This window comes from Schistocerca americana, chromosome 11, assembly GCF_021461395.2.
Source record: "Schistocerca americana isolate TAMUIC-IGC-003095 chromosome 11, iqSchAmer2.1, whole genome shotgun sequence".
NCBI lineage: Eukaryota > Metazoa > Arthropoda > Insecta > Orthoptera > Acrididae > Schistocerca > Schistocerca americana.
The window spans coordinates 110,643,468-110,664,968 of record NC_060129.1 but is presented as its reverse complement, the minus strand read 5'-3'; the positions used below and the strand labels follow the sequence as shown (position 1 = coordinate 110,664,968).

General features: G+C 47.1%; 1 protein-coding gene across 1 annotated transcript in view; it reads right to left on the bottom strand.

Annotated features, from left to right (window-relative positions):
* The window catches only part of LOC124554176 (alpha-mannosidase 2), a 792,511-nt gene that overhangs the window by 463,847 nt on the left and 307,163 nt on the right, over nt 1–21,501 (bottom strand). The window lies entirely within an intron of this gene.

Here is a 21,501-nt window from a genome sequence, read left to right as displayed (position 1 = left end):
GCACACCACCTTCAAGTCGAAATAATAGCAATGATCTTATGGCCCGGGCAGTTTACACACCACGAAGAGTACAATGTGTCACAGTGGCCATATATGGACGTGCATTGTCCAGCTGAAAAAGCACACCACCTTACAGTCGAAGAAACAGCACTAACACCGGGAAAATACCTATGCATTGTAACATGCTCTGGTTACTTCACCCTGCTGAAACACGAAATGTAACCCCGAGTGTGAACTCTCACAATGAAGCGTGTGGTGGGACGTGTGTCGTGGGCGAAGACTCTCCACAATAGGCCACTCACCGGTGCTGAACCACACATGTACACAAAGAAGCTGCTCTCAACACTGAAAATAACAGTACGCCTTTCACTCTCCATTGCACCCTTTCATGACTGACGGTGGTAGCCTGTCCAGGGGCAGAAGTGACCTTACTCTTGCTGCCAGCAGATGGTTCCCAGTGGTCCCTAATGGCGCAGATGGTGCTATGTGCGTCCAGTTTTCCTCCACGGGTGATCTTCAGTCAGCTACCGCTGCTCGCAGAATGCGCCAATCTTGACGCGTGCCTGCACTATGCGGACGTCCAGAACCTGCTCTAAAGGTTTGGCAATCTTCCACAGATCTTTGTTCAAAGCAGTGACACACCACATTGTATCCAACATGTACAGCACTTCGTCGATATGTCCATCCGGATTCCTGCAGACACACAATGTGTATCCATTCAAATAGATGACGCTGTACTAATAGAGTACATACACTATGTACAGCACAAATAACGTACATTTTTCGTATTAGGTGCATTGTACTCCCACCTACTGCCAGGTACTCCATATCAGCGACCTCAGTGGTCATTAGACATCGTGAGAGAGCAGAATGGGGCGCTCCGCGGAACTCGCGAACTTCGAACGTGGTCAGGTGATTGGGTGTCACTTGTGTCGTACGTCTATACGCGAGATTTCCACACTCCTAAACATTCCTAGGTCCACTGTTTCCGATGTGATAGTGAAGTGGAAAAGTGAAGGGACACGTACAGCACAAAAGCGTACAGGCCGACGTCGTCTGTTGACTGACAGAGACCACCCACAGTTGAAGAGGGTCGTACTGTGTAATAGGCAGACATCTATCCAGACCATCACACAGGAATTCCAAACTGAATCAGGATCCACTGCAAGTACTACGACAGTTTGGCGGGAGGGGAGAAAACATGGATTTCATGTTCTTGTGGCTGCTCATAAGCCACACATCACGCCGGTAAATGCCATATGACTCCTCGTTTGGTCTAAGGAGCGTAAACATCGGACGATTGAACAGTGCCAAAACGTTGTGTGGAGTGACGAATCACGGAACACCATGTCGCGATGGCATGGTGTGCGTATGGCGAATGCCCTGTGAACGTCATCTTATGCACTGTCAACAGTAAACTATCACAGCACAGGCCTACACTGATGTTTTAAACACCTTCTTGCTTCGACTGTTGAAAAGCAACTAGGGGATGGCGACTGCATCTTTCAACACGATCGAGCACCTGTTCGTAATGCACGGCCTGTGGCGGAGTGGTTACACGACAATAACATCCCTATAATGGCGTGCTCAGAGTCCTGACCTGAATCCTACAGAACACCTCCGGGATGCTTTTGAAAGCCGACTTCGTGCCGTGTCTCCTCTCCTCAGTGCAGCACTCAGAGAAGAATGGGGCTGCCATTCCCCAAGAAACCTTCCAGGTTTGAAGGTATGCCTGCGAGAATGGAAGCTGTCATCAAGACTAAGGCTGGGCCAACACCATACTGAATCCCAGCATTACCGATGGAAGGCGTCTCGAACTTGTAAGTCATTTTCAGCCAGGTGTCCGGATACTTTTGATCACAGTGTACGTGGAATATACTTGCACTTGCGAATATGGAAACACTCAGTTCCATAATGCAACAATACATTCAAAATTCATGCCAGACTGTGACTTGAACCAAGATTTCCCGCTTGTCGCGAGCAGTCGCCTTAACCACTTCGGCTATCCGAGCACACATCGCAGCCAGACCCATACTACGAGGCTTGACTGAAAAGCAATGCCGTCACCTTCGCAACTCTTCAACAGTTGGCAGCATTGGTATGCGGCAGGTACTGGCTTGTTCCGTAGCCTCTTCTCTACAGCACCAGTTGGAGGGAAGCCTTAGCACTGAACGGTTGTGTTGTCACAGTTTAAAGGATGGAACCCTGCGCAGATGGTCGGTCAATGCGATTTAAGCAATGTTGAGTCATTGAATTCTTGACAGCAGTAGGTGTCAACCCAAAGGAGATTCACCAGAGAATGAAAGCACTTTATGGTGGTTGTGTTGACGTGAGTAATGTGCGTCGTTGGGCGAGTAAGTTTAAAGATGTTGAGGCGGGAACATCTGACATGCGTGAGTTGGACGTCCTGTGACAGCAACCACCGAGTTCCACAGGCAAAATGTTGACAGATTGATTCAGGGCGATCGTCGTATCACCCAGAGAGAAATTGCAAGCACAACCGGCATTTCACAAGAACGTGTGGGTCACATTATTGCTTTGCTTGGCTATTGGAAGATCTGTGCACGGTGGGTACCTCGGATGCTGACTCCTGAAATGAAAGCGCACAGACTTGAAATTTGCCAGGAACTCCTCTCGCGTTACGATAATGAAGGTGACGCCTTTCTCCATTCAATTGGGACAGGAGGCGAAACGTGGGTCAGTCTATGGAATATCGACACAAAGACTCGCCCCAGAAAAGGAAATACAAGACGCAGCCCTCAGCTGGAAAAATCATGGCCACAGTATTCTGGGACGCAGATGGTGTTATCCATGTTGATTTCCTCGATCGTGGAGCAACAATAAATTCAGAGCGTTACATCACAACGCTGCGAGCTCTGAAACGACGGCAAACAACGGTCCGAAAGGAGAAGGGAAATGTTTTCCTGCAGCATGACAATGCCAAACCACACTCTTCACTTGTCACAACAGCAGTACTTCAGAGGCTGAATCTCACCACCGTACGGCATCCTCCATACACTCCAGATTTAATACAGTTTGACTTCTATCCGTTCCCGATAATGAAAGAAGATCTGCGGGGACATCATTATGCTTCTGATGAAGACTTTGACAGAACTGTGAGTCTGTGGTTGCGGAAACAGTGCGTCGTCTTTCGTGACGGCTTCATAAAATTTGTTAATCGTTGGCAGAAATGTATCCAACTGGCTGGTGATTATGTGGAGAAGTGAATATTGGTAACTAAAGATCACATTCTAATGATTATTTCTGCGTTTAATTTATTAAAATATTCACATCCAAACCCAATTAACGAAGGTGGAGGCATAAATTTTCATTCAGCCCTCGTACCATATGTTGTCCACATGTCTACAACCTGCGCTCATATATTCATCATGTATATTCCCGTACAGGGAAACATTCAAACTGAAAGTCGCTTGCCGGATAAATGCGATACTGCAGTGCATGCGTATCCTAAGGACCAGGGACTGCAGCGACTACAGCGGCTACGAGATACATGCATTGTATTTGCAGTTGCGAATATGGACAACCTTCAGCTGTGTAATGGAATGACTTCAATGAAAATTTGTGCCAGACTGCGACTTGAAGTCAGATTTATCACTTGTCACGAGTCGTCGACTTATCCATTTCGGCTACCTGAGACACTTCACAACCTGACCCCCCCCCCCCCCCCCCCCCAACTTCCTTATCGACGATGGGCAATGAAACCCTCGTGACTCCACTCTCTTAAATTTTGCAGGTGAAGCAAAAGTGGCTTGTTTAAAAATCATATGAAGTGGTACAGAAAGTTCCTGCAGGTGTAACTGTATAGCAAAATCCTAGTTACTGGCAAATTAGAGAAATCCATGGATTAACAAAACTCGTTTTGAACATGGACTTACTGGTTACTAGAACTATGAGTCGTCACAGACAAGTGAAGTTACAAGTTTTCCATTGCCTACATGAGGTACCACGCCATCCACATCTCTACAACTTGTACTCGTAAATTCATTATGTATATCCCTGTAGTGTGCACACATTTTAATTGAAAAGTGCTTGGTCAGCATTGGCGAATACATACATGCAGCGCATGCACGTCTGAGGCAACAGGCAGTGTGCCAACTAAAGCTACACTACTGGCCATTAAAATTGCTACACCGTCTTACAGACGCGAAATTTAACCGACAGGAAGAAGATGCTGTGACATGCAAATGATTAGCTATTCAGAGCATTCACACAAGGTTGCCGCCAGTGGCGACACCTACAACATGCTGGCATGAGGAAAGTTTTCAACCGATTTCTCATACACAGACAGCTGCTGACCGGCGTTCCTGGTGAGACGTTGTTGTCATGCCTCGTGTAAGGAAGATAAATGCGTACCATCACGTTTCCGACATTGATACAGGTCGGATTGTAGCCTATCACGATTGCGGTTAATCGTATCGCGACATTGCTGCTCGCGTTGGTCGGGATCCAATGGAATCGGTGGGTTCAGGAGGGTAATATGGAACGCCGTGCTGGATCCCAACGGCCTCGTATCACTAGCAGTCGAAATGACAGGCATCTTATCCGATGGCTGTAACGGATCGTGCAGCCACGTCTCGATTCCTGAGTCAACAGATGGGGACGTTTGCAAGACGACAACCATCTGCACGAACAGTTCGACGACGTTTGCAACAGCACGGACCATCAGCTCGGAGACCACGGCTGCGGTTACCCCTGACGCTGCATCACAGACTGGAGCGCCTGCGATGGTGTACTCGACGACGAACCTGGGTGCACGAATGGCAAAACGTCATTTTTTCGGATGAATACAGGTTGTGTTTACAGCATCACGATGGTCGCATCCGTGTTTGGCGACATCGCGATGAACGCACATTGGAAGCGTGTATTCGTCATCGCCATACTGGTGTATCACCCGGCGTGATGGTATGGGGTGCCATCGGTTACACGTCTCGGTCACCTCTTATTCGCATTGACGGCACTTTGAACAGTGGACGTTACATTTCAGATGTGTTACCACAAGTGGATGTACCCTTCATTCGATCCCTGCGAAACCCTACATTTCAGCAGGATAATGCACGACAGCATGTTGCAGGTCCTGTACGGACCTTTCTGGATACTGAAAATGTTCGACTGCTGCCCTGGCCAGCACATTCTCCACATCTCTCACAAAATGAAAACGTCTGGTCAATGGTGGCCGAGCAACTGGCTCGTCACAATACGCCAGTCACTACTCTTGATGAACTGTGGTATCGTGTTGAAGCTGCACGGGCAGCTGTACCTGTACACGCCATCCAAGCTCTGTTTGACTCACTGCCCAGGCGTACCAAGGCCGCTATTACGGCCAGAGGTGGTTGTTCTGGGTACTGATTTCTTAGGATCTATGCACCCAAATTGCGTGAAAATGTAATCACATGTCAGTCCTAGTAGAATATATTTGTCCAATGAATACCCGTTTATCATCCGTGTTTCTTCTTGGTGTAGCAATTTTAATGGCCAGTAGTATATATATATCCATCGCCCAGGATCTCCTCCGAAGCTCTGGGATCAATTGCAGCCAATTTGGCAGAGAAACAGTAAGCTCAACAAGTGCCAGCACTGTGGGATTTATAGCCTCCTAGCCCACTACGAGAAGACACATATACTATCGCATGTTCCTCCAGGCCCTGCTAGATAGGCTGCCCTGAATGGGACATTTGCTGGGTGGGAATAGTAGCAATCTGCTTTATCGTGGACAGAGGCGGTGGTGAGGGGGGGGGGGGGGGGGAGAGGGGGGGGGGGAGGTATTGACAAGTTGATGAAAGACGAGATGGTCAGAGAGAGATGGAGGAGGGGATGGATAGAGTAGGGGGAGGGGGTGGGAATGGATCAACAGTGGGAGCAGAGGAGGAGGAGTAGAAGTATGGAATATATGCGTCAAATACGAATACAGGCGAAGCTGCGGGAAAAACGCTAGTATATTATAAAGTGACTGAAGGCGTTGCTACCATATACCGTCAGTGCAAACTGTGGTGTCACCGCCAGACACCACACTTGCTAGGTGGTAGCTTTTAAATCGGCCGCGGTCCGTTAGTATACGTCGGACCCGCATGTCGCCACTATCAGTGATTGCAGACCGAGCGCCGCCACACGGCAGGTCTAGTCTAGAGAGACTCCCTAGCACTCGCCCCAGTTGTACAACCCACTTTGCTAGCGATGGTTCACTGACAAATTACGCTCTCATTTGCCGAGACGATAGTTAGCATAGCCTTCAGCTACGTCATTTGCTACGACGTAGCAAGGCGCCAGTGAAGGAAGTCGACCGTGCCCTTTGAAAGGAACCATCCCGGCATTTGCCTGGAGCGATTTAGGGAAATCACGGAAAACCTAAATCAGGATAGCCGGACGCGGGATTGAACCGTCGTCCTCCCGAATGCGAGTCCAGTGTTTAACCACTGCGCCACCTCGCTCGGTGACGTTCACCATTAATGGATTAAAGTTAAGTATTCCACCAGCTACGTCCGTTTTTTCTAAGTTCTAATTTCCTTGTCCTGTTCCAGACCTCACGCCAGCCTGCGTGAGCAGAAACGCGTGCCTTTCGGCCTCCTCTAGTAACCCGGTGTTGGCTCTCCTGCCAACCCACAACACTAACTTCATACGAAGCACGCCGGCGTGCTACTGCCGTACAGGGTCGCGCATTCTCCAAACCCCCTCAGCAGGTGGGTTGCCCGTTGCCGCCGTCGGCAGACTCTGTGAGCTGACTCTCGACTCTACACGGGTCCTGCAGGCGACGCGAAAGCAGGTATCGACGCCATCGACCCCCGCTTCAGAGCAGGCGGGCAGCCGGCGGCGGTGAAATACCGCGGCTAATTAATTATCCAGCGGAATCAATTAACGGCCGCTCAATCCACGCTTTGTGCCGGCCGCACACAAAGCCCGGCAGATTTGCATACGGACCGCGGGAGCTGCACGCGCCGAGCTTTAAACTGACACCGCCGCGCCGCCGCCCACTGCACGCCACGTACACACCCGGTCACGTCCTGTCACGTATCCCTGCTACTGGCCGCTTCACCGCTACGCGCGACTATCACCACGGAACTGCCGCGACTCTCGTCTCGGTTGAAGCGGTTGGCATGACTTAGAAGGAGACCCCACTGCCATCAGAACACTGAATCTTTTTCTACAGGTTGGCGCAGATAAAACAAGGAAATGCAGTGAAATTACAGAATGAAGACCTGAAATGGACTTAACATTTATTCACAGTCGAAACTACAGTGAAAAATACGAGGGCTATCCACGAAGTACATTATGTTTTGGAATTAAAAATAAATAAAGTATTGTAAATTTTTTTATTATATACAGATGAAAGCCACACTTAAATACTACTTTTGTACATAGTTGCCATTTGACCAGTTCACCGCTTGGTGCAACCAGTGGTTGCTCAAGGTCAATCCCTGCAAAACCCAGGCGATCATTGTAGGCAAAACCACCCCTTCCCTCCGCCTCCTTAATTTCTATCTCACCGTCTATCGCCCTCACCCCCACCCTCAAGTACCTTAGCGTCACCCTCGACCGTCGCCTCTCCAGGACCTCCCATCTCCGGACAATCCGAATCAAGGCACGCTCCCAACTCCGTCTCCTCGAACTCCTTTCCAGCCGTATGTGGGGTCTGGACCCCTCCAGCATACTCCACACCTATAAATCCCTCATCCACCCTATCCTTTGTTACGCCCATCCGCCCTGGATCTCCGCCCCCCCTACCCCCTCTACCTTTTATAAATCCCTTCAAATCCTCGAACGCCATGCTCTCCGCCTCACCTATCGCACCCATCTCCCCTCTCCCACGCGAATCCTGTACGATCTCATTCCGTTCCCCCACCTCCTCATTTTCCTTGAAAGGATACGGATCCTGTACACCTCCCGGAAACTCAATCCTCCTCACACGCTTGTCTCGCCCATCCTCTCCCACGTCCCACCCGGTCTCCATCTTTCCACCCTCGTTACCCTCTCCCGACGCGGCTTCCGCCAGCTCCCTCTCCCTGATGATTTCCTCCTCCCCTCCATCTACCCCTCCTATCAACTTTGATCCTCCCCCCCCCTCTGTGTCCTTTCCTTTAGGCACCCTCCCTCCCTTCCCCTCCCTTCTCTTTCCTTTACCCCCCATCCCCCATCCTCCACCCCTCTTCCCCCGGGCTTCCCCTCCCCCTTCCTCCCTTCCTTCCTCCCCCTATCTCCCCTGCCTGTGGCATCTCTGCTCTCCCCTCTCCCTCTCCCATCCCCGCCCCTCCTCCTCTCTTGGCAGGTCCCTGGACTCGCACGCGCTCAGTGAACATTCGCGCGCCGGAGTTCATCGCCATCAGTGTCTTGTGTGTGTGCCTTCGTTTTGTGTTTAGTGTTCTTTCACCATCACACCACCACTGTTCACGTGTGCCGTCGCCGTCATCCATGTTATGTGCGCGTGTCAACTAGTGTTAGTGCTTTTTCTCATCCAGCATGAATGGCTCCATGTTTATTGTTTTTTGTGTCTACAGGTTTTGCCGCCGTTTTTATTGTATTATCTGTGCCACCTTTATGTAATACTTATTGTACCACTCAAGGCTGAAGAGCGGCGTGATATGCTGCTGACAGCCCGCCTTTGTATAAGGTGATCAAAATAACAATAAAGAAAGAAAAATAGTTGCCATTTAAATTAAGGCACTTATCGTAGCGATGGACGAGCTCGGAAATTCCTTCGTCGTAAAATTCGGCCGACTGCGCCTTCAGCCACGTGATTACCTCTTCTCGAAGCTGTGCGTCGTCATCAAAACGCTGCATAGCCAACCACTTCTTCATTGCTGGGAATAAGTGGAAGTCGGTCGGTGCCAGGTCGGGACTGTACGGCGGATGAGGAAACAACTCCCACTTCAAAGATTCGAGAACTTCACGAGTGGCTTTTGCCGTGTGGGCCCGGGCGTTGTCGTGAAACAGCTTACGAGAAAGATGGCGACTCATTACTCGATCGCATCGTTACTGGTGACGAAACATGGGTTAAGCATGTCGACTGCGAGACAAAATTGCAGTCAATGCAGTGGGGACACACAAATTCCCCCCCAAAACCCAAGAAATGCGTGCAGACAATGTCGGCAAGGAAGGTGATGGCGACTGTCTTTTGGGACAGAAAAGGTGTGATTTTTGTGGATTTCCTGGAAAGAGCCACTACAATAAACTCTCGAAGGCATTGCCAAACTCTGCACAACCTCAGAAGAGCAATACAAAACAAGCGCAGGGGAAAGTCGGGCTCAAAGATCTTGATGATTCACGACAACGCCCGGGCCCACACGGCAAATGCCACTCGTGGAGTTCTCGAATCTTTTAAGTGGGAGTCGTTTCCTCATCCGCCGTACAGTCCCGACCTGGCACCGAGCGACTTCCACTTATTCCCAGCAATGAAGGAGTGGTTGGCTGTGCAGCGTTTTGATGACGACGCACAGCTTCGAGAAGAGGTAATCACGTGGTTGAAGGCGCAGGCGGCCGAATTTTACGACGAAGGAATTTCCGAGCTCGTCCATCGCTACGATAAGTTCCTTAATTTAAATGGCAACTATGTAGAAAAGTAGTATTTAAGTGTGGCTTTCATCTGTATATAATTAAAAAAATTTCCAATACTTTATTTATTTTTAATTCCAAAACGTAATGTACTTTGTGGATAGCCCTCGTACATGTATGGAAGCCCCCGCCCCAAGCGCCCCCTCCCCCGCCCCCCCCCCCTGACGGCCGGGGTGGCCGAGCGGTTCTAGGCACTTCAGTCTGGAACCAAGAGACCGCCACGGTCGCAGGTTCGAATCCTGCCTCGGGCATGGATGTGTGTGATGTCCTTAGGTTAGTTAGGTTTAAGTAGTTCTAAGTTCTAGGGGACTGATGACCTCAGAAGTTAAGTCCCATAGTAGTCAGAGCCATTTGAACCAACCCCCGCCCCCCCTCACCCAGCTGACGGAGGTTGGAGTCCTCTCTCAGGTATGGGTTTTGGGTTTTCCATAGCGTAAGTTAGATTAAGTAGTGTGCAAGGCTAGGGACCGGGAACGGCCTTGCCGCAGTGGATACAGCGGTTCCCGTGAGACCACCGAAGTTAAGCGCTGTCGGCCGTGGCTGGCACCGGGATGGGTGACCACCCAGACCACCGTGCGCTGTTGCCATTTTTCGGGGTGCACTCAGCCTCGTGATGACAGCTGAGGAGCTACTCCACTGGACAGTAGTGGCTTCGGTCAAGAATACCATCATAACGACAGGGATAGCGGCGTGCTGACCCCACGCCCCTCCTATCCGCATCCTCCACTGAGGATGACACGGCGGTCGGATGGTCCCGGTAGGACACTCGTGGCCTGAAGACGGAGTGCTTTAGTAAGGCTAGGGACGAATGACCTCAGCAGTTTGGTCCCATTGTAAGCACTCCATCTTCAGGCCACAAGTGGCCCATCAGGACCATCCGACCGCCGTATCATCCTCAACTGAGAATGCGGATTGGAGGCGCGAGTGGCCAGCACGCCGGTCTCCCATTATGATGGTTTTCTGAGACCGGAGCCACTTCTAATCGGTCCAGTAACTCCTCACTTGGCATTACGAGGCTGAGTGCACCCCGAAAAATGGCAACAGCGCATGGCGGGCCGGGTGGTCACCCATCCCGGTGCCAGCCACGCCCAACAGCGCTGAACTTCGGTGATCTGAAGGGAAGGGGTGTATTCACTACGACAAGGCCATTCCGCTGGTGCCATAGTACTTTACCACAAAGTTTCAGAATTTTTGACTCCCTGCAAAATTTATACATATTTGTGCACGTCTACGCCTGTTTAGATACACACAGCGTAAAGTTCGGATATCGACGGCGGGCATTTCACGGTTGATGTTGTCTTTCAGTTTCTGTAATGAGTGTGGCTTTGTTTCAAGTGTTCCCCCCCCCCCCCCCCCCCCCCCACACACACACACAGCCGGCCGAAGTGGCCGTGCGGTTAAAGGCGCTGCTGTCTGGAACCGCAAGACCGCTGCGGTCGCAGGTTCGAATCCTGCCTCGGGCGTGGATGTTTGTGATGTCCTTAGGTTAGTTAGGTTTAACTAGTTCTAAGTTCTAGGGGACTAATGACCTCAGCAGTTGAGTCCCATAGTGCTCAGAACCATTTTTGAACCCACACACACACACAAAAAATCACATCTTGTTAGATCCGATATCCGACGAGCGTTGTGGCCCAAATGTTTGCAGACAGTTCGTAACCGGTGAAGACAAATGGCTCTGAGCACTATGGGACTTAACTTCTGTCATCAGTCCCCTAGAACTTAGAACTTCTTAAACCTAACTAACCTAAGGACATCACACCGGAGGCAGGATTCGAACCTGCGGCCGTAGCGGTCGCGCGGTCCCAGACTCTAGCGCCTAGAACCGCTCGGCCACAGCGGCCGGCCAGTGAAGACACCATGGATTAATTCAAGGGATACTTTGACACGTGGCGTGTTGTCCCATCTTGCTGGAAGAAACAGTCTTGTCTTTCATATTCAGTGAGGTATGTTTTGTTTTTTTGTTTTTTTTTTTTTTACATGGTGTGGTTGTTGACACAAAATGTTAGGGATCTCCGTTATCCAGTATGTCGTGTTCTGAAAGTTGAGAGGACCGGAAAGACGAAACTATGTGTCGTCACTCATAATGAAATGGAAAGTGTCTAACGAACCATCCATGCTGTTATTCAGAAGCCAGGTGCAGTAACGTGCACATTTCTGACTGTTATACTCCAGTAATTGCTGCACAACCGTCACACGATACGGCATCAAATTAAGACATCCGCCGGCAGCTCCTAGTTACATGCGACGCTTGGGCCAATTTAATGGTAGACTTCTCTGAGCTCTGAATAATTCTTCGGCGAATTATGCAAGAACCTTTAGTGCACGAACTGAAGGAAAATTCTTTGTCGTTTTACATTTTGCACAGATCCGTAGATGCGCCAATTTTTATACAGACTCTGTATTGCTCTCTTTGCTGGCAGTATTCTGTCCGGACACTAGACCCCGAAAATTTCACGTGTTTCCACAATCGAACCTGTTTTCACGTATGCTTCAACAATTTTATCGAGAAAGTCGTTTTGCAGATCACAGAGAGAAACGTCTTCACTTCATTGATGAAATAAACTGTAATGCTTACAAAAGGATGGTAACAATCGATTATTGCATAAAGCTACCCAGAATTGTAGCATCGGGGAGAGGCTACAACCCTGTCTCACTCCCTTCCCAACCACTGCTTCCCTTTCATGCCCCTCGACTCTGCCATCTGTTTTCTGTACTAATTGTAAATAGCCTTTCACTCCCTGTATTTTACTCCTGCCACCTTTAGAATTGGAAAGAGAGTATTCCAGTCAACATTGTCAAAAGCTTTCTCTAAGTCTACAAATGCTAGAAACGTATGTTTGCATTTCCTTAATCTTTAAGAGGCAGCAAAGTACTTGGAAGAGCAGTTGAACGGAATGGACAGTGTCTTGAAAGGAGGATATAAGATGAACATCAACAAAAGCAAAACGAGGATAATGGAATGTACTCGAATTAAGTCGGGTGATGCTGAGGGAATTAGATTAGGAAATGAGACACTTAAAGTAGTAAAGGAGTTTTGCTATTTGGGGAGCAAAATAACTGATGATGGTCGAAGTAGAGAGGATATAAAATGTAGACTGGCAATGGCAAGGAAAGCGTTTCTGAAGAAGAGCAATTTGTTAACTTCGAGTATAGATTTAAGTGTCAGGAAGTCGTTTCTGAAAGTATTTGTATGGAGTGTAGTCATGTATGGAAGTGAAACATGGACGATAAATAGTTTGGACAAGAAGAGAATAGAAGCTTTCGAAATGTGGTGCTACAGAAGAATGCTGAAGATTAGATGGGTAGATCACGTAACTAACGAGGAGGTGATGAATAGGATTGGGGAGAAGAGGAGCTTGTGGCACAACTTGACGAGAAGAAGGGACCAGTTGGTAGGACATGTTCTGAGGCATCAAGGGATCACCAATTTAGTATTGGAGGGCAGCGTGGAGGGTAAAAATCGTAGAGGGAGACCAAGAGATCAATACACCAAGCAGATTCAGAAGGATGTAGGTTGCAGTAGGTACTGGGAGATGAAGAAGCTTGCACAGGATAGAGTAGCATGGAGAGCTGCATCAAACCAGTCTCAGGACTGAAGACCACAACAACAACAACACTGTAGCTGTTCACTCTATTTCAGAAGTCGAAATAATGCATTTGCGTTCAAAGGGGACGCGGGCTACTTTTAACTGCGCGGCCGTGTATTTACAATACGTGAAGCCTATAAATTAAAAATCAATTCCCAAACCGTTCGATAAAACTCTCAGAAATACTTGAGAAAATCTCGTTGAAAATTTCCGACGGAATTAATTCCTTGAGGCACGGCCTGCCTAGATAGGTTGGGGCTCTGTTGCAGAACCTCCCTCTGCCGGGTGGGATGTCTGCGTTCGATCCCTGGCCGTTGTGAATTGTTAAACGAGGATGCGTGTTATAACAGCATTTCCGTGAAGCGTTCAATACATAAAGATGAAGTAAATCAATTTTTAATGTTCATTTTTACTTAACGAAGTATACATATGTCTGTAGGCTGATATCGAACTTTGGAAATGGAGAACACACTTCGTACGCCGCGATCGCAGTGTAGAAACTTTTTTTTCCCCCATGACCGGTTTCAACAGTCTAATGCTGCCACCAAATAATGTGAGGGGAGAATATGAAGATAATGACGAGCGGCGGAAAGGGGGGGGGGGGGGGAAGAGAGACTAAAATTAATTCCACTTATTACGTAAAATACAAAATTCTAGGTACGTTATGGAACTTGCTATAAAAGTGTCATGTTATATGCAGAAAGGCTTGATAAAATAACACAAGTCATAAAATGTACAGAGTTGATAAAATCTTTGTACCATGCTCGCATATAGGCGTCGGGCATGAGTGCAGTTTCCACACAGCGCTACACTAGAGCCAGAGTATTAACACAGAGGCTGCAGACCGGCTACAAAATTACCCATCTCGCCGTTAGATGGTGTTAAGCACTACATAATAAATGACAACATACTGACTTACGAGCAATAAATAGAGGAGAACCAGAAATAAAAGGTGTATTTTTCAGAATACCCGATATAACAATAAGGAGCGTCAGCTGACCACGCATTTAAAATTAGGCCGGCCGGAGGGGACGAGCGGTTCTAGGCGCTACAGTCTGGAGCCGCGCTATGTGTGTGATGTCCTTAGCTTAGTTAGGTTTAAGTAGTTCTAAGTTCTAGGGGACTGATGACCTCAGAAGTTAAGTCCCATAGTGCTCAGAGCCATTTAAAATTATTATGGGCTTACACTCCTTATAAAATTTGCCATCCATACGATTTGATTACAGTACAGTAATGAAATTATAGATGTTGTTGTTGTGGTCTTCAGTCCTGAGACTGGTTTGATGCAGCTCTCCATGCTACTCTATCCTGTGCAAGCTTCTTCATCTCCCAGTACTTACTGCAACCTACATCCTTCTGAATCTGCTTAGTGTATTCATCTCTTGGTCTCCCTCTACGATTTTTACCCTCCACGCTGCCCTCCAATGCTAAATTTGTGATCCATTGAGGCCTCAGAACATGTCCTACCAACCGGTCCCTTCTTTTTGCCAAGTTGTGCCACAAACTCCTCTTCTCCCCAATTCTATTCAATACCTCCTCATTAGTTATGTGATCTACCCATCTAATCTTCTGCATTCTTTTGTAGCACCCATTTCGAAAGCTTCTATTCTCTTCTTGTCCAAACTATTTATTGTCCATGTTTCACTTCCATGCATGACTACACTCCATACAAATTCTTTCGGAAACGATTTCCTGGCGCTTAAATCAATACTCGATGTTAACAAATTTCTCTCCTTCAGAAACGTTTTCCTTGCCATTCCCAGTCAACATTTTCTATTCTCGCTACTTCGAACATAATCAGTTATTTTCCTCCCAAATATCAAAACTCATTTACTACTTGCTCAATATACAGATTGGATAACATCGGGGAGAGGCTACAACCCTGTCGCACTCCGTTCCCAACCACTGCTCCCCTTTCATCCTGCCGGCCGCGGTGGTCTAGCGGTTCTAGGCGCGCAGTCCGAAACCACGCGGCTGCTACGGTCGCAGGTTCGAATCCTGCCTCGGGCATGGATGTGTGTGATGTCCTTAGGTTAGTTAGGTTTAAGTAGTTCTAAGTTCTAGGGGACTGATGACCACAGCTGTTAAGTCCCATAGTGCTCAGAGCCATTTGAACCATTTGTAATGTTCCGATACAGAATTACTAGTGTCCCGCTTGAGTCAAGTCGTTTGAATATCTGGACGTAAGGTTGCAAAGCGATATGAGGTGGAACATCATGTGAGAACTGTGGTAGGGACGGCGCATGGCCTACTTCGGTTTATTGGGAGAATTTTAGGAAAGAGTGGTTCACCTGTAAAGGATACAGCATACAGGACGCTGGTGCGACCTACTCTAGAGTACTGCTCAAGTGTTTGGGATCCGCAGACGGTCGGATTGAAGAGAGACATCAAACCAATTGAGAGGGGGACTGTTAGATAGGTTCAAAAATGGCTCTGAGCACTATGGAACTTGACATCTGAGGTCATCAGTCCCCTAGAACTTAGAACTACTTAAACCTAACTAACCTAAGGACATCACACACATCCATGCTCGAGGCAGGATTCGAACCTGCGACCGTAGCGGTCGCGCGGTTCCGGACTGAAGCGCCTAGAACGGGTCGGCCACAGCGGCCGGCGTAAATAATACTGTTTTCAGTGCGTTACAATTTAGCAATCACGATAAAATACAGATACAGATGATGTTTAAAAAAAAACAAGCCACGGTGATCACGTCTGAACGCCTTACACGCCAAGAACGACAATAAATTAAGAATGTTCAAGAACTCGCTGCAATTTACAACTTACAGGTATCGAAATATTAAAAGGTAAACGGCCACAAACACAGCAGAAGGTATCAGACGCCAGGAATGGCTGTAAATAAGGTTTTAAGGCTTACTGCTAAAATACAAATACAAAACTTTTTTCAAAGCAAATGACCACAATCACGGCTGAAGGCCTGACATGCCAAGAGTTATATAAAAATTTAGAAACCTGCTGTAAAACAGCAAATACTCAAAGGTTAATTAAAAGAAACGAGCAACCGACCACCATACGCGTCAAATAAGACGATGGTAAACCTTGTAAGACAACCCTTACACTGCCGGATTTATTCCAGAAGGCCACCAGAACTATTAACTACACATACATAACCTTTAATGTAGGCACTACAAGGTATGCAATAATAAAACACAAGGACCAGCCTCAGACAGTGCTCCAGGAATCGACCTCTGAGAAGGTCCGGCAACAAACACCTTCGCGAGCGATGAGATAGGCACCCGAGAGTTGCATTCACTTCACAAGATGGTACCTCAGACTAGTGGCAGTCTAACGAATGACTAATGATACTCTTATTAAAGCTACCTGACGTCCAATAAACCAAAGCCGGAACCAGCAGTCTGGACTCCATCCGCAGAATACTGTGCTTAGAGCACCCTGAACGAGAAAGGACTCACTACCACCAGGGTAGAAGAATCACAAACGGCCTACAATGAAGAAAGCTGTCAAAAATACACGCCTCACCGGGCAGCGGCGGCAAGGCCAGGAAACGTACACTGCCGTTACGTACACTAACCCCCAGGGCAGGTAAGGCCGGTATTACACTATCAAATTTCTTTGTCCAATATCTTTGTCAAAGATATTTGATAGTGTAATAGGGACTTTGTCAAATGTCTCCAATATTTGATCAAATCTAGCGCCTCGCTGTATATTTGATCAAAGAAATCGGTTGTCTTCTGTTCACTGCAATGTGACATGTTACCACATGGAGCGCTAGCATCGCTGCAGCGTTCTGTCGTCTGTAGTGTTTTTATAACCATTGCCGGTAAATACAATTGGTGTGTGCCGACAACTACAAGATTAATAGAGATGTCTGAAGCTGATGAGGCGCTTTACAACGTGAGGCACCCTGAATACAAAAATAGATTACGAAGATTGGAGACCTGACCTGACCTAACCTAACCCAACCTGACCTAACATAACCTATCCCTCTCCTGTAGCAAGGAATCGGAGTGTTACAGTGAGCCTGCCTTCTGAAGATGTAGCAGTTCTTAAGTGAATATTGTGCTTTGTGATATGAGGATACACTTCACTGAGCACATTCAGAAATGTATGCTCATCCATGCTTAAGTAATTGATGTACGACTTGACGTCTTCCACTGTAAGCTCACGTAACAAGTTTTGTTGAATGCTTTTATCGTGTCGTCGTAAAACCCACGGCTTCACCCAAATTAGATTAGTTTTTCGTTCCGTAGATCCGTGCTGAGGAGATCCTCGTGGATGTGGAACATGTCGATTTTTTTTAAGCTGAAATAACAATACTAATAGTATGAATAAATACATCATTTGTTTCTATTAAAAATTTCGCCAATGGAGTAGAAGGAGTTGGCCAGTAGTAAGTCTTTCAGGCTCCTTTTAAACTGATCTTTATTTCTAACTAAATTTTTTTATGTTTGCTGGCAAATTATTGAAGATGAGTGTTCCTGAGTAGTGAACCCCTTTTTGAACTAAAGTAAGTGCTTTTAAGTCCTTGTGCAGATCATTTTTGTTCCTGGTATTGTATGTATGAACTGAGTTGTTTGTTGGAAAAAGAGATATATTATTTAGGACAAATTTCATTAAGGAGTAAATATACTGAGAGGCAGTAGTTAGTATACCCAGTTCTTTGAAGAGGTTTCTGCAGGACGTCCGTGAATTTACTCCACAAATAATACGTATTACACGCTTTTGGACCTTGAAAACTTTTGTTTGACTTCAAGGTTTACCCCCAAAATATTATACCATATGACATTATGGAATGAAAGCATGCAAGCTTTTTCATTTTTATGTTGCCTATGTCTGCTAACACTCGAATTGCAAATACAGATTTGTTAAGGCCTTTCCGCAGTTCTGTGGTGTGCTCCTCCCAACTGAATTTATTATCAAGTTGTAATCCCAGGAATTTAAGACTGTCAACCTCGTAAGTATGGTTCCATTTTTCCCCCACTTCTTTTCCGCATGTGCACACAATGCAATTGGGGTACGTAGAAATGCTGCAGTTAATAACAAGTTGTTGTCAGCCATCTTGAACTTTGACGAAAAATTTGATGACAGTGTAATACCCCTTCTAGCGCTACCTCAAAGATCTTTGTCAAATATACTGGACGGAATATTGGATCGCATCTTTGACCAAATCTTTGACAAAGAAATTTGATAGTGTAATACTGGCCTAACTGGGGCATTAGCGGCCACGAGGCAGGAAAAATTACCGCTGGTTGGACTTAACAAATAGTAACAAACTGAACGCAATAGATAGTAATTAGAAGCCCAGGACTGCTAATCAGCTCCGCCTTCCCCAAGCACTCCACTCGCTGCTCTTCGCCTCGGCAACACTACGAGCAGCAACATGAACCCAAGTCACTGGAGAATCGCAAGATCTCGCAATGGTGGAGGTTTCTCTTCTTGAATCCAAATGCACTCAAAGCTTACTGGATCTGGTTTACGACGACGGCGTCCACCCTCGTGACCACAGGCCTTCGATGCGGCAGTCCGTGCGCGCCGCCAGCGGCCCCGGCGTGTTCTCGCACTGTGCAGACCTGGCTCCTCCTGAGTCCCCAACCAAACTGCCAGCTGCCTCGACCCGGAAGAACCACGACGTCGCCACAAAATATGGCCATAGTTACCTTTTTTTTTTTGGTCATCAGTCTACTGACTGGTTTGATGCGGCCCGCCACGAATTCCTTTCCCGTGCTAACCTCTTCATCTCAGAGTAGCACTTGCAACCTACCTACGTCCTCAATTATTTGCTTGACGTACTCCAATCTCTGTCTTCCTCTACAGTTTTTGACCTCTACAGCTCCCTCTAGTACCATGGAAGTCATTCCCTCATGTCTTAGCAGATGTCCTATCATCCTGTCCCTTCTCCTTATCATTGTTTTCCACATATTCCTTTCCTCTCCGATTCTGCGTAGAACCTCCTCATTCCTTACCTTATCAGTCCACCTAATTTTCAACATTCGTCTATAGCACCACATCTCAAACGCTTCGATTCTCTTCCGTTCCTGTTTTCCGACAGTCCATGTTTCACTACCATACAATGCTGTACTCCAGACGTACATCCTCAGAAATTTCTTCCTCAAATTAAGGCTGGTATTCGATATTAGTAGACTTCTCTTGGCCAGAAATGCCTTTTTTGCCATAGCGAGTCTGCTTTTGATGTCCTCCTTGCTCCGTCCGTCATTGGTTATTTTACTGCCTAGGTAGCAGAATTCCTTAACTTCACTGACTTCGTGACTATCAATCCTGATGTTAAGTTTCTCGCTGTTCTCATTTCTACTACTTCTCATTACCTCCGTCTTTCTCCGATTTGCTCTCAAACCATACTGTGTACTCATTAGACTGTTCATTCCGTTCAGCAGATCATTTAATTCTTCTTCACATTCACTCAGGATAGCAATGTCATCAGCAAATCGTATCATTGATATCTTTTCACCTTGTATTTTAATTCCAGTCCTGAACCTTTCTTTTATTTCCATCAGTGCTTCCTCGAAGTACAGATTGAAGAGTAGCGGCGAAAGGCTACAGCCTTGTCTTACACCCTTCTTGATACGAGCACTTCGTTCTTGATCGTCCACTCTTATTATTCCCTCTTGGTTGTTGTACATATTGTATATGACCCGTCTCTCCCTACAGCTTACCCCTACTTTTTTCAGAATCTCGAACAGCTTGCACCATTTTTATATTGTCGAACGCTTTTTCCAGGTCGACAAATCCTATGAAAGTGTCTTGATTTTTCTTTAGCCTTGCTTCCATTATTAGCCGTAACGTCAGAATTGCCTCTCTCGTCCCTTTACTTTTCCTAAAGCCAAACTGATCGTCACCTAGCGCATTCTCAATTTTCTTTTCCATTCTTCATAGTTACTACATATCGATAACCGCCGCTGCTGGTACTAGCGGACAGGCAACGCTTGCGAAACCAAGTGGCGCCAGTCAACACGAGGAGAAGACAAACAACCACAACCGTGCCAACTAAACGATACTGTCTGGCCTCCAACAGAAACTTACAAACAGCACCAACGGCAGCCGCAGCGTGGCTCAGGCGTAACTATGTCAAGCAAGACTACTGCTGTATGCGAGCAGTGGAAGTTTGTTTTTCCTACATTTTATCACACTTAGAGCAAGGTGCCATTCAACATACCAAACCGAAATTCTCTCCCAATCGTCTCGTATTCTCCTGCAGTACGTCAACGGCGGTGCTGTAGCATACACCAGAGCATTATGAGCAAACAGCCCCAGACTGCTGCTAAGCCATCCTCTCAGATGATTATGTAGTTTTCATACACAACAACACGGTCCTTCTACATTTACCTGAGACACTGACGAGGGCAAACCCTTGCCTGTGATGAAGAACGTACTCGCTTTTAATACTTGTACAGGGTTATTACAAATGATTGAAGCTATTTCACAGCTCTACAATAACTTTATTATTTGAGTTATTTTCACAATGCTTTGCCCACACATAAAAAAACTCAAAAAGTTTTTTTAGGCATTCACAAATGTTCGATATGTGCCCCTTTAGTGATTCGGCAGACATCAAGCCGATAATCAAGTTCCTCCCACACTCGGCGCAGCATGTCCCCATCAATGAGTTCGAAAGGATCGTTGATGCGAGCTCGCAGTTCTGGCACGTTTCTTGGTAGAGGAGGTTTAAACACTGAATCTTTCACATAACCCCACAGAAAGAAATCGCACGGGGTCAAGTCGGGAGAGCGTGGAGGCTATGGCATGAATTGCTGATCATGCTCTCCACCACGACCCATCCATCGGTTTTCCAATCTCCTGTTTAAGAAATGCCGAACATCACGATGGAAGTGCGGTGGAGCACCATCCTGTTGAAAGATGAAGTCGGCGCTGTCGGTCTCCAGTTGTGGCATGAGCCAATTTTCCAGGATGTCCGGATACACGTGTCCTGTCCTGTAATGTTTTTTTCGCAGAAGAAAACGGGGCCGTAAACTTTAAACCGTGAGATTGCACAAAACACGTTAACTTTTGGTGAACTGCGAATTTGCTACACGAATGCGTGAGGATTCTCTACCGCCCAGATTCGCACATTGTGTCTGTTCACTTCACCATTAAGAAAAAATGTTGCTTCATCACTGAAAACAAGTTTCGCACTGAACGCATCCTCTTCCGTGAGCTGTTGCAGCCGCGCCGAAAATTCAAAGCGTTTGACTTTGTCATCGGGTGTCAGGGTTTGCAGCAATTGTAAACGGTAAGGCTTCTGCTTTAGCCTTTTCCGTAAGATTTTCCAAACCGTCGGCTGTGGTACGTTTAGCTCCCTGCTTCCTTTATTCGTCGACTTCCGCGGGCTACGCGTGAAACTTGCCCGCACGCGTTCAAC